Raw genomic sequence first — 15,436 nt, 5'->3', positions numbered from 1 at the left:
TTCCCACCAGTGTTGTGGTTTATTAAGGCCATACTCATCACAGAGACTTCTATACACAACACCTGCGACATGATTATACCGCTCAGTGTATGCGTTTCCTGCTAGCTGCTTGCATCCACTGATGATGTGTTGGATGGTCTCAGGTGCATCTTTGCACAGTCTGCATCTAGGATCGTCTCTAGTGTGATAGATTTTCGTTTGGAATTGCCTTGTTGGGAGCACTTGCTCTTGGGCTGCCATGATTAGCGACTCTGTATTGGCCGTTAGGTTTCCTTTGTTTAGCCACATATATGTCTGGTGAAGATCGCCAACCTTAGATATTTGTTGGTGGTAAGCACCATGAAGAAGTTTCGTGTGCCAGTCAATTTCCTCATCATCTGTAATCTCAGTAGTCATTCGGGCACTGGGCGCAATAACACCGGCGCATAAAATGTGGCTTGCCCAAATACCAACAACAATCAACTCAGGTGAGTTGCAGAAAAGTGCGCTATTGGGAACAGCTAAGACCTTGAGGCGAGTGCTTCAACTCCCAGGTCTCTGGTAGGAGACCCGAGTTAGAGCAGAATTTACCACCCATACGGAGTATCCGGGGTGAGGAAGCAATTTTATATATATATATATATATATACGTATATATATATGTGTGTGTATATATATATACTACAATGGCTAAGCCTACACTAAAATAGCTAAGCAGATGGAATGCCTACTAGAACAAGGTGACCATCCAGAATGGCTGACCAAAGAATGAACTGTACTTCTGATAAAAGATCCAAAGCAGGGGCCAATTCCAAAAAACTATCTATCAATAACGTGTTTGCCCACCACCTAGAAACTGCTCTCAAGAATAGTTGCAGACAAACTGGAATAGCACATGAGTCACTATATGACCAGTGCTCAGGAAGGAGTTGGGTGCAACACCCGAGGAGCCAAACATCAGTTACTGGTGGATCGGATGGTCTGTCAAGACAGCAGGAGAAGGCATACAAATCTAGCCATGGCTTGGATTTCCTACAAAAAAGCTTACGATTCAATTCCCCATAGTTTGATACTTGAGTGACTCAGTATGTACAATGTTTAACCTGCTCTTGTGGCATTCATCAAAATGTCAATGACCAAATGGAAAACGGAACTGGAGGCTAATGGCAAATTGCTGGCGAGTGTAAAAATTGAGCGTGGCATTTATCAAGGTGACTCCTTATCACCGCTGCTCTTCTGCATATGTCTAAACCTCCTTAGCAATATTTTGGAGACAACTCAATATGGGTACCAGTATAAGAGGTGCACCAAGATAAACCACCTCTTTTACATGATTGACATCAAGCTGTACACTAACAAAGAAAGGGACATTGATTCGCTAATATGCCTCACTCAGGTCTACAGCAAGGACATCGAAATGACCTTCAGTATTGAGAAATGTGGAAGGCTAATTCTTAAGAAAGACCATTCTATGCTTACAGATGGCCTAAGAATACCAAACGGTACCATCAAAGACATAGAAGAAGGGTACAAGTACTTAGAGATTATGCAAAGCAACATAAACCACAAAGCCGAGGTACATCACAAAGCCATTACTGAATACAAGAAACGCCTTCAGCAGGCTCTACGGAGCCAGCTCAATGCCAAGAACCAAGTCATGGCAATAAATACCTATGCACTGCCAGTAATAAGATATCTAGCAGGCATAATAAAATGGACTAAAGAAGCTATAAAGGAAACAGATATAGCAACTCGTAAACTGCTGACCATACATGGAGCACTCTACCCAAAATCTGATACCACTAGATTGTATCTCAATAGGAAAGATGGCAGTAGGGAACTCAAAAGTGTACAGCAGATAGTGAAGGAAAAAGAACAAAGCATCAAAGCATATGCAGCCTCCATGGCCATCTCAGATAAGTTGCTAACTGAATTTCCATCGGCTGCTCTTACAACGGACCTACGCCCTGATGATGAGGAAACTGACTGGCACACGAAACCTCTTTATGGTGCTTACCACCAACAAATATCTAAGGTTGGCGATCTTCACCAGACATAAATGTGGCTGAACAAAGGAAACTTAACGGCCAATACAGAGTTGCTAATCATGGCAGCCCAGGAGCAAGTGCTCCCAACAAGGCAACTCCAAACGAAAATCTATCACACTAGAGACGATCCTAGATGCAGACTGTGCAAAGATGCACCTGAGACCATCCAACACATCATCAGTGGATGCAAGCAGCTAGCAGGGAACGCATACACTGAGCGGCATAATCATGTCGCAGGTATTGTGTATAGAAGTCTATGTGATGAGTATGGCCTTAATAAACCGCAACACTGGTGGGAAGCTCCTGGTAAGGTGAATGAAAATGACCGCGCTAAGATCCTCTGGGACTTCTACATCCAAACTGACAAGCATGTTCTAGCAAACCAACCAGATATAGTGGTGGTAGACAAGGAGAACAAGAGGGCTACTATAATAGATATAGCAGTACCCAATGACTACAATATAGCCAGCAAAAAAAAGGAAAAGGTAGAGAAATATCTCCCTCTTGGAGAAGAAATTGAAAAATGCTGGAATGTAAGAACAACTGTAATCCCAGTAGTCATTGGGGCACTGGGCGCAATAACACCGGCGCATAAAATGTGGCTTGCCCAAATACCAACAACAATCAACTCAGGTGAGTTGCAGAAAAGTGCGCTATTGGGAACAGCTAAGATCTTGAGGCGAGTGCTCAAACTCCCAGGTCTTTGGTAGGAGACCCGAGGTAGAGCAGAAATTACCACCCATACGGGGTATCCGGGGTGAGGAAACAATTTTTTTTCAATTTTATATATATATATATATATATATATATATATATATATATATATATAGTATGCGAGATCTCTATGTGAACTAACTGTATGCATATAACTATTCTGCATCGAAAAATATGATAGAGTGGCCCAATTGGTGTCGCGCCTGACTGTAGAGCAAAGTTAAATTCTTGTGCAAAGCAATCTTTTCTTCCCAAAGCTCTTAGCGTGGCTTCTTACAGACAGACCGTCAAACATGGCTATTAGTGTAGATACAACGAAAGCAAATAAAGTGTATGTTTCAAATCCACATGTATTCAACTATAAAAGGGCTCTCTTTTTGGTAGGTGTGTACAAATCCATATACAAGCTGATTTCCATATTTATTTAGTAATATAAGTCTTGTTTGCACTGTATTGATTAGTAGCGTTGCCAAATAATGTCAGTCAGGCAATAGTCATAAGTAATCAACTAAAATCAGCCTTTAGCTTAGAAATTGCTGTCAAAAGACACAAGGCGCTACAAATTCAAAAGTAACTAGCTTAAACTTTGTTGTTGGTTTCTACAAGTATACGAATCTTTACATTTTTATTTAACCAAATCTAATAACTACGGTCAAAATGCTCGGGAAAAATATTCTGTTAAACCATAGTTTTGAAGTATTTTTTGCAAATAAGTTTCCATTTAAATAATTCTTGTTACAGCATCAGGTCATTTCTTTATTCTAGTAACAAGTTTTCCTAATTTTTCTTACCAACATTTGTTTATGTCAGTCAAAAGAGACCTGAATCATTTCGTATATAATTTTAGTTTAAAGAACGTTGCATTTTATGTAGCGTCTAGTTAGAGCAAGCTTAAACAACAGTGATATGTATTAAGAATATAATGAAAAAACAAACTCTGCGTATCTTCCAACTAGCTAATCAATACAGTCTTGATATCTGCTTGCTTATTCAACAAAATTATTTCATAAAGCTTTGTTCAAGAATGGCAAAAGAGGTCTATGAGCCGTATTCATCCGTTATCCAATTTTCTTTAATTCATAAACATACACATATATACATACACATTTATCTACACTAAACATATATTTCTCAATGTTGGTCGTCCTTTGTTGTAAATGTCCATCTATAACTATTAAAATCTTGGAATGAATAATACCTAAAGCGGAAGATTTAAATCTCGTAACCACCAATTGGCCAGTCTGACACTGTGTTGCTAACTAAGCCAAACGTGCTTGATAGAATTTGCTAGCCATTATATGTTGCTGTATAAGAGCAAATAGGCTGCCGCTTTTGGTCACAATGCAAATTGATGATGTAGCCTATTGAGAAGTGGTAGCTTACTCAAAGCGGTAGCTTACTGGTATGCTTACTCAAATTATCCATTGGCAATTTGCTAGGCTAATAGCAAATGCCAGGCAACTCTCATTACATCTCATTGTTTATAAGCTGACTTTATTACCTGGGCATTGCCGGGTAGCATAGCTAGTATATGTATTAATGTATATATATGTTTATATATATATATATATGTATATATATATATATATATAAATTGTTTCCTCACCCCGAATACACCGTATGGGTGGTAAATTCTGCTCTAACTCGGGTCTCCTACCAGAGACCTGGGAGTTTGAGCACTTGCCTCAAGATCTTAGCTGTTCCTAATAGCGCACTTTTCTGCAACTCACCTGAGTTGATTGCTGTTGGTATTTGGGCAAGCCACATTTTATGCGCCGGTGTTATTGCGCCCAGTGCCCCAATGACTACTGGGATTACAGTTGTTCTTACATTCCAGCATTTTTCAATTTCTTCTCCAAGAGGGAGATATTTCTCTACCTTTTCTTTTTCTTTGCTGGCTATATTGTAGTCATTGGGTACTGCTATATCTATTATAGAAGCCCTCTTGTTTTCCTTGTCTACCACCACTATATCTGGTTGGTTTGCTAGAACATGCTTGTCAGTTCGGATGTAGAAGTCCCAGAGGATTTTAGCGCGGTCATTTTCATTGAACTTACCAGGAGCTTCCCACCAGTGTTGTGGTTTATTAAGGCCATACTCATCACATAGACTTCTATACACAACACCTGCGACATGATTATGCCGCTAAGTGTATGCGTTTCCTGCTAGCTGCTTGCATCCACTGATGATGTGTTGGATGGTCTCAGGTGCATCTTTGCACAGTCGGCATCTAGAATCGTCTCTAGTGTGATAGATTTTTGTTTGGAGTTGCCTTGGTGGGAGCACTTGCTCCTGGGCTGCCATGATTAGCGACTCTGAATTGGCCATTAGGTTTCCTTTGTTCAGCCACATATATGTCTGGTGAAGAACGCCAACCTTAGATATTTGTTGGTGGTAAGCACCATGACGAGGTTTCGTGTGCCAGTCAATTTCCTCATCATCAGGGCGTAGGTCCGTTGTAAAAGCAGCTGATTGAAATTCAGCTAGCAACTTATCTGAAGTGGCCATGGAGGCTGCATATGCTTTGATGCTTTGCTCTTCCTCTTTCACTGTCTGCCGCACACTTTTGAGTCCCCTACTGCCATCTTTCCTATCGAGATACAATCTATTAGTATCAGATTTTGGATGGAGTGCTCCATGCATGGTCAGCAGTTTACGAGTTGCTATAACTGTCTCTTTGATGGCTTCCTCAGTCCACTTTATTATGCCTGCTGGATATCTTATTACTGGCAGTGCGTAGGTATTTGTTGCCATGACTTGGTTCTTGGCATTGAGCTGGCTCTGTAAGACCTGCCAAAGGCGTTTTTTGTATTCAGTAATGGCTTTGTGATGTACCTCGGCTTTGTGGTTGATGTTGCTTTGCGTAATACCCAAGTACTTGTACCCTTCTTCTATATCTTTGATGGTACCATTTGGCATTCTTAGGCCATCTGTGAGCATAGAATGGCCTTTCTTAAGAATTAGCCTTCCACATTTCTCAATACCGAAGGTCATTCCGATGTCCTTGCTGTATACCTGAGTGAGGTGTATTAGCGAATCAATGTCTCTTTCTTTGTTAGCGTACAGCTTGATGTCATCCATGTAGAAGAGGTGGTTTATCTTGGTGCCACTCTTAAACTGGTACCCATATTGAGTCTCCTCCAGCATATTGCTTAGAGGGTTTAGGCATATGCAGAAGAGCAGCGGTGATAAGGAGTCACCTTGGTAGATGCCTCGCTTGATTTTTACACTCGCCAGCTTTTTGCCATTAGCCTCCAGATCCGTCTTCCATTTGGTCATTGACATCTTGATGAATGTCACAAGAGCAGGGTGAACATTGTACATACTGAGGCACTCAAGTATCCAACTATGGGGAATTGAGTCATAGGCCTTTTTGTAGTCAATCTAAGCCATGGCAAAATTGGTTTGCCTTCTCCTGCTGTCTTGACAGACCGTCCAATCCAACAGTAACTGATGTTTGGCTCCTCGGGTGTTGCACCCAATTTCTTTCTGAGCACTGGTCATATAGTGACTCATGTGCTCTTCCAGTTTGTCTGCAACTATTCCTGAGAGCAGTTTTCAGGTGGTGGGCAAGCACGTTATTGGTCGACAGTTCTTGGGAATCGGCCCCTGCTTTGGATCTTTTATCAGAAGTACAGTTCGTCCTTTGGTCAGCCATTCTGGATGGTCACCTTGTTCTATTAAGCATTCCATCTGCTTAGCCATTCTAGTTTGAAGTGATGTCAATTTCTTTAACCATAAGGCTTGAATCATGTCATGGCCAGGTGCTGCCCAGTTCTTCATACGCTGCACTCTGCACTTGATGTCTTCTTCGCTGATGGTGAATCCTTGCTGAGCTACAGTGTTGATGGCTCTCTTTAAGCCTCTTCAGCCAATTTGCAGTGGTGTTATGATTAGTCTCTTTCTCCCAGATGTCCTTTCAGAACTTTGAAATGCTAAATCGGGGAGGCTCAGACATTGGCCTCTGCAGTTCACCTTTGAACTGAAAATACACTCTAGATGGATTATTGATGAACAGTTTGTTCATTCTCTTGTTATCCCGTTCTTTGGTGTATCGCTTCAGTCGTGCCGAGAGTGCTACTAGCTGCTGTTTGGCAGATTCTAGAGCTTCTATTGTGTATTCCCTTTTTGGGTGCTCCAAACTGTGGTTAGATCTCTCACTGAGCCTACTAACTTTCTTGGGCAAGTCCTTTATTTTATTTTGTAGCCTCAGCTGCCAGGATGGAATGGCTTGAAACCTTGTTGGCAGTGGCTTATATATATATATATATATATATATATATATATATATATATATATATATATATATATATATATATATATATATATATATATATATATATATATATATATATATATATATATATATATATGTATATATATACATATGTGTACAGCAGACAGTGAAAGAGGAGGAGCAAAGCATCAAAGCATATGCAGCCTTTATTTCCATCTCAGATAAGTTGCTAACTGAATTTCAATCAGCTGCTCTCACAACGGACCTACGCCCTGATGATGAGGAAATTGACTGGCACACGAAACCTCTTCATGGTGCTTACCACCAACAAATATCTAAGGTTGGCGATCTTCACCAGACATAAATGTGGCTGAACAAAGGAAACCTAACGGCCAATACAGAGCCGCTAATCATGGCAGCCCAAGAGCAAGTGCTCCCAACAAGGCAACTCCAAACGAAAATCTATCACACTAGAGACGATCCTAGATGCAGACTGTGCAAAGATGCACCTGAGACCATCCAACACATCATCAGTGGATGCAGGCAGCTAGCAAGGAACGCATACACTGAGCGGCATAATCATGTCTCAGGTATTGTGTATAGAAGTCTATGTGATGAGTATGGCCTTAATAAACCGCAACACTGGTGGGAAGCTCCTGGTAAGGTGAATGAAAATGACCGCGCTAAGATCCTCTGGGACTTCTACATCCAAACTGACAAGCATGTCCTAGCAAACCAACCAGATATAGTGGTGGTAGACAAGGAGAACAAGAGGGCTACTATAATAGATATAGCAGTACCCAATGACTACAATATAGCCAGCAAAGAAAAGGAAAAGGTAGAGAAATATCTCCTTCTTGGAGAAAAAATTGAAAAATGCTGGAGTGTAAGAACAACTGTAATCCCAGTAGTCATTGGGGCACTGGGCGCAATAACACCGGCGCATAAAATGTGGCTTGCCCAAATACCAACAGCAATCAACTCAGGTGAGTTTCAGAAAAGTGCGCTATTAGGAACAGCTAAGATCTTGAGGCGAGTGCTCAAACTCCCAGGTCTCTGGTAGGAGACCCGAGTTAGAGCAGAATTTACCACCCATACGGGGTATCCGGGGTGAGGAAACAATTTTTTATATATATATATATATATATATATGTATATATGTATATTTATATATATGTATGTGCATATGTATTTATATATACATATATATGTATACATATATGTATATATGTATATATATGTATATATATATGTATATGTATTTATATATACATATATATATGTATATTTGTTTATACAAATATATGTATATTTATTTATATATATTCATATATATGTATATTTATTTATATATATATATATACATATATATATTTATATATAATGTATATATATATATATATTTGTATATATGTGACCCAGGCAGTCAGAATGTACAATCGTGCTAAAACAAAATTTTTGAGATTTTTATAGATTTAAACACTTTATTGAACTTGTAAATATATTTTGTGGTTCTACGTGAAAAAATTGTCATGCCACAGGCAGACCATTCTAGGCTGGTGGTCGAGTTGATACACAGGAATCTCCTGATTTTAGAACTCTAGGTATGTAATTGTTTCTCTTGGAGGGAATACACATTTGACCAATTAGAAACCAAGGCTAGTATGTGAGAATATGATGCCAATATGCAAGGCAAGCATGTTTTGCTAGGCACTGGAAACCTGCCTCTTTAAATGTATCTTTTTCCTAGATTAATTCGTTCTCCTTTGTCTTGGGCTAGTTTAAACTCTTGCAGCTTTATTGGTGCACGTTGTGAGCATGCAGAATATAACAAAGTTTTGACCAGAAATGTATAATAAAGTTTTACTGAACAGGGAGAAAGGCAGATAAAAGTTACAAAATGTATACCAATTTCAGATACTTAAACTAGACAAATTTAAATCTAGAGTAGAACTTAATACGCATTCTATGTACATCTGCAGATCTGCAGTATCTTTCCTATGTTACAATTCCAGGGTTGATTATCTCATTCTTTCTAGTGTCACTAATACCTTTTTTAGATATCCTGTGTCATCTCTTGGTTTTTCTGAAGCCACTCATTTCACAAGAGTTAGGTTCCACCTCAATTATACTGGATACAAAAAATTGTGCTTTAATGATCTGGCTTTTCTGCTTAGTTAACTGGAACAGAAAAACCTATTGCAACAGATTAGCGAGAAAAAAGTAAGAGTTTACTTGGAAGGGAGCATTTGTAACAGAGCAGGTTTTTGTGAATCCCAGATTTATGTCCAATGAAAATGTGGCTACTGCAAAAAGTGTTGGAATTTTATAACCGGCCAACATGTGCGCTTTCAAGTTTCACCAGGAAAGTGATAGAAAAAGCGAAACAATTATTTTGACAAACATGTAGATCGGAAATAGTATATTAAATGTGTGAAATCTGTTGCATTAAAGCAAACTATCAGTGAACTTGTTAAAGCAGGAAGAAATGACAAAAAATATAAGGAAAATCATTCACATTCCTGTCTAAAAGGTAGTTTTTTTAGTTTATTTTTACTCAATTTTGCATTTCTAGAACTTTTATTTTTGTGTGTAGCAAGACCACGATAGTTAGCAGCTCACAAATTTTACTCCCATTCCTTATCTATATGTTATGTATATATATGTTATATATAGTCAAACATGGATAACTCGAACTTCAAGGGACCTGGCAAAAGTGTTCGAATTATCAGAGCGTTCAAGTTATCAGAGCACTGTCACAAGTCCATGTATTTACTTATTTATTAGTAGATACATGTACATATACAAACTATAATATAAATCAAAAGCACAAATGGCTTGTTTCAAATTAAATGCTTCTAATGTAAAGTTTAAAACGTTTTTATCAAAAAGTATAGAGATTTTCTATCACTTGAGATTGGTTTGTTGTTTGAGATGATGTTAATGCCAGGACGTTTTTCAGGTTGACATTGGCAAAACTTGATCGTTGTTGAAATGCTCAAAAGAAAAGACATATTTTTCTTTTGAGCGTTTTACCCACGATCAATTTTGTCGATTTTTCTTGAAGTTTATGCAAAGATAACTTTACTTTACCTGGGATTCGTTAAGAGCAACACTCCGAGGCAGTTCAATTAAAAGTTTTACGAGGTTTTACAGTACATTGTATATCACTCACGCTTTTTGAATGGGTACTTATTGAATGTACACACGTATTCTGTGTTTAGGTCAAACGATGAATAATTTTTTTAGCTAAGACAACGTATACGTTTAATTACCACAATTTTTAAGATGTTTTAAACATTCAACATTCCGGCGTTGATGGAACACGGAACCAACGTCAGAAAACTATTCGTCACGGGCTAGCCGGGTCACGCACTCAAGGATTTTCGCCACGCACATACAAAACAACATGCTGTTTTTGTTTTGTATGTGCGTGGCAAAAATCCTTGCGCGCGTGACCCGGCTAGCCCGTGCTACTCATCGTATAGCAGTATAAATCAAATTTCACCAAACCTTTAGAAAAGTCGTTGACAGAAATATTTTGCCGATGGTGGTAATAACGACACTTATGAATTACGAAAAGATGCGGTTTACCTCTATGGCTTTGAAAAAAGTGATTTTCTAAAGCGATAACAACTGTTTCGGTATCCGTTGGGCAAAAAACAGTTCGAATTAACAGTGTTGAGTTCGAGTTATCTATAGCAAATTATCATTACGTGGAAACGGACCAAAGAAACCGTTCGAATTAACCATGTGTTCGAGCTATCCGTGGGCGAGTTATCCATGTTTGACTGTATATAACAAATATTTTTATAACATAGATATATGCGGTATATATAGTAGATAAATATATAGTATATATAGTAGATACATATTTAGTAGATTTATATATATATATATATAAACTATATTAAAGACTGAAAACTTTTAAAACATTTTACAACTTAAAGTTTCATGGTTGCTACCATTCATCAGGTAAAATTAAAATGAACTGAAGCTCATATGACTGTACGTAAAAACACATCGAGTAGCTTAACGATAAAGGCCAGCTACAAATATGGTAATACAACAATTTAATTGGTTCATGTCACAGCATTGCAAATTAAGTGCTTATTTGAATGTCTGCACTTTGAAACAAGCTCGTTTCTCGAGTTTAAGCTTGCAAGCTCAGGCTTCTATAGAATGAAGTATTTCTCCCAAATACATAAATTACAGCATTTACTGGTCTTATTGTAACTACTCGCTTTTTTCAATATTCTCCACTTGATGTCGTACTAGATGGATCAATCTTTAGGCTGCCATATATAATTACTTAGTCCTGTTGAAGTTCGTTTTGATGGATTGTTGAAGCTGCTACGATGGTTGTAATATCTTTTCTTGAATGAGCCCTCTGTCAAGCCAACATATGTCTGTTTGGTAGCATTAGGTTCGTTGGTCATAACTGTAGCCTGATAGATGACAAAACTGGACGGACATGCATTTGGCAGTCGACATGTACTTCTATCTCGACAGTCGCATGTTGCTGGTGGCTTTTCGTTTGATAGCTGCGCTTTGTTGTTATTTGTAATAATCTGTCCAATATTCTTCATGCAGCTATTGCTAAGTTTTAAATTGTTTCTATTAAATATCGAATAAAGTTTGTGATCTTTGGGAAATTCTTCACTCAGAGCTCTGAAGAAAAGCTTTCCTATATTGGTGGCAACATTTTTAAAAAAAGGGGGTTATACCAAAGTATATTTCTCTTGCGTTTGTTTCTGGTGTTATGCGATGTTGTATTCTCACTAAATGTCAGTTTATGATGGTATCCACTTCTATTAAGGGCTTCTTGGTGCTCTTTTGTATTTTGTCTAAATATATCTTGATTTGATGATATTTTGGAGAGGCGCAGGTTGACTGATGCTGGAATGTTTTGATGATGGAGGGTGGATGGTTAGATCTTGTGTGCACGTATCTAGGCATATTATTGGGCTTGCTGAAGGGTCTATATAATTCATTCTGTAGATCAAACGATATATCCAAAAATTCAATGGTGCTTTTATTTGCATCTACAGTTATTTTCAGCCCATATTGATGAACTAATGTGCACAGATTTTTCTTGAGCTTCTCAGTTTGTTTAGGAGTTGCTCTCACTACGCCAAGTCCATCAGCTCGGTATAATCCAAAAGTCTCTTTTGTGATTTGGTTTATCTGATGTAACATAAAGCAGCCAACCAGTTCACATATTTCTGCTCCATCATAGGAACCCATAGCCACATCGAAGCAGTCTGCATGTCCTGATTTCCCCCATGCTTCATGATCACTATATAGCAGGGTCTTTTTGGTGTGCAAGATTATTCTGCGCTCATCAGATGTTATAGTCTCGTAGTTGGTAGCAAAGTCTAAAGCTAGAAATAGAAGGTCAATAGATATAGAGGGGTAGAACTCAACAACATCAAAAGATAGAAATCTACACTCTTTCTTATTAGGAATAGCATTGAACCATGTGATTACGTCATGCGTGTTGTTCCATTGATTTATGCTGATGGCACTATTTATTTTAAAGTTTATGCGGTCTACTATGTTCTTGCTTACGATGCCAAGTTTGTTCTTAGTAGTTCGATATGGCCTGAAAATATCTGTAGATGCAAATAAAAGTACCATTGACTTTTTGGATACATCGTTTGATCTACAGAATGAATTATATAGTCCCTTCAGCAAGCCCAATAATGTGCCTAGATACGTGCACACAAGATCTAGCCATCCATCTTTCATCATCAAAAACATTCCAGCATCAGTCAACCTGCGCCTCTCCGCAATATAATCAAATCAAGATATATTTAGACAAAATACAAAAGAGCACCAAGAAGCCCTTAATAGAAGTGGATACCATCATAAACTAACATTTAGTAAGAATACAACATCGCATAACACCAGAAACAAACGCAGGAGAAATATACTTTGGTATAACCCCCCTTTCTCTAAAAATGTTGCCACCAATATAGGAAAGCTATTCTTCAGAGCTCTGAGTGAAGAATTTCCCAAAGATCACAAACTTTATTCGATATTTAATAAAAACAATTTAAAACTTAGCAATAGCTGCATGAAGAATATTGGACAGATTATTACAAATAACAACAAAGCGCAGCTATCAAACGAAAAGCCACCAGCAACATGCGACTGTCGAGAGAGAAGTACATGTCGACTGCCAAATGCATGTCCGTCCAGTTCTGTCATCTATCAGGCTACAGTTATGACCAACGAACCTAATGCTACCAAACAGACATATGTTGGCTTGACAGAGGGCTCATTCAAGAAAAGATATTACAACCATTGTAGCAGCTTCAACAATCCATCAAAACGAACTTCAACAGGACTAAGTAATTATATATGGCAGCCTAAAGATCGATCCATCTAGTACGACATCAAGTAGAGAATATTGAAAAAAGCGAGTAGTTACAATAAGACCAGTAAACGCTGTAATTTATGTATTTGGGAGAAATACTTCATTCTATACAAACCTGAGCTTGCAAGCTTAAACTCGAGAAATGAGCTTGTGTCAAAGTGCAGACATTCAAATAAGCACTTAGTTTGCAATGCTGTGACATGAACCAATTAAATTGTTGTATTACCGTATATGTAGCTGGCCTTTATCGTTAAGCTACTCGATGTGTTTTTACGTACAGTCATATGAGCTTCAGTTCATTTTAATTTTACCTGATGAATGGTAGCAACCATGAAACTTTAAGTTGTAAAATGTTTTAAAAGTTTTCAGTTCCTAATATAGTTTATATAAATGCTCTATTTTAATATTGAGCACTCTCTTCTAGTGAACTGCAACCTTCTTCTTCATCAGTATATATATATATATATATATATATATATATATATATATATATATATATATATATATATATATATATATATAACGTGGCACATAAAATGTGGCTTGCCCAGATACCGACAGCAATCAACTCAGTTGAGTTGCAGAAAAGTGCGCCATTGGGAACAGCTAAGATCTTGAGGCTGGTGCTCAAACTTCTAGGTCTCTGGTAGGAGACCCAAGTTAGAGCAGAAATTACCACCCGTGTAGGTTAACCTGGGTGAGGAAACTATTTTGATATAAATATATTTTTAAATATATATATATTTACAATATAAATATATAAGTATATATTATATACATACTTGTATACGAGTATATGTCAATAAAATCAGTACTATGAGAACCGAAACTAAGACTAAATATGAAACCAGTAGTGTCAATAAAACCATGCTGATGAAGTCTAATCAGCTGATCTACCAGCTAAGTAAGTTGCAAAGAAATGTTAGATTTAAACCATCCGCCAATAGTACACACAATTTCACCTTGTACTAAAAGTGCAAACAGTTGTGCACTCTATGATAGGTACAAACAGTTGCATACACAATGAGAAGAGCGGACAATTGCGCACAATTGTCTGCGATATGATAAACTGTAAGAAAAGTTCGCTGAAAATGGTGTCATATGCAAATGATAGTTGTATACATATAAGATAAGAAAAATAGACAGGGAATACATAAACTTACCAATCTAAATATTCAACATTGATACTTCATGAAAAAGATGAGATTTTTTAACAATTGAGACAATGCGCTGAAAAATTTCTAAGTAAAAATCGCAAGCTTTCATTTTTTAAGGAAAATGATTCAGCTTGCATGTCTGTTGTTCCTGTCACAATCCAGAACAGCAAAAAGTAAAAATACCAATTATTAAGAAATACCTAAACTTAAGAAAAAATGGCAAACTATTATTGGTTCGACGCGATGACCTTCATTAAAACACTGAAGCGTAGAAAGTTGTACTCAGATCAGAAAACATTATCAAACAAAGTAGGAGAGAATTCAAGTGAAAGTGAATTTGTCAATCCATTGTGGAATCCAATCATCAATCCATTGTCGGACCAAAATTGACAAACTTACCAACTGAGCATGAAAGTTACTTCTGCCTTCTAAAGTATCACAAATACCAATTTAGTAGAGATTGAAAGAGCTTAGTATGTTTCAGTTTGCTCTTATACATCTTTGCTTAATACATGAGTTAGGAACATGACTGTTTTTTTATTATAATATACCCTCTGGTATAATCTCAGCTGTCACTCTAATGGCTGTTTCAGAGGTTGGCACCCTCTTTCAAAACTTTTTATTCAATAAAGGCTACATATTATAGCATTTGGAAAAATACACTATATGATGTGGATATAATTGCCCCAGATACAATAAATAGAGACAATTGCGTACACTATACGTGCACACGATTGTGAATACAATTTTTTAAAACTGTACAAAAACTTTTGACAGATTTGTTTTAATCATATCAAAATAATACAATTGATATTACAACTATTAATTGGCTATTATAACAGACTAATTTAATATTTTACAAAATAACACATTTACCAGTACAATCTAGATGAAGACAGCATCAACATGTATTCTACAT

The sequence above is a fragment of the Watersipora subatra genome, chromosome 9 (assembly GCF_963576615.1).
Source record: "Watersipora subatra chromosome 9, tzWatSuba1.1, whole genome shotgun sequence".
In the NCBI taxonomy this organism is placed as follows: Eukaryota; Metazoa; Bryozoa; class Gymnolaemata; order Cheilostomatida; family Watersiporidae; genus Watersipora; species Watersipora subatra.
This window is presented reverse-complemented; position numbering follows the sequence as displayed.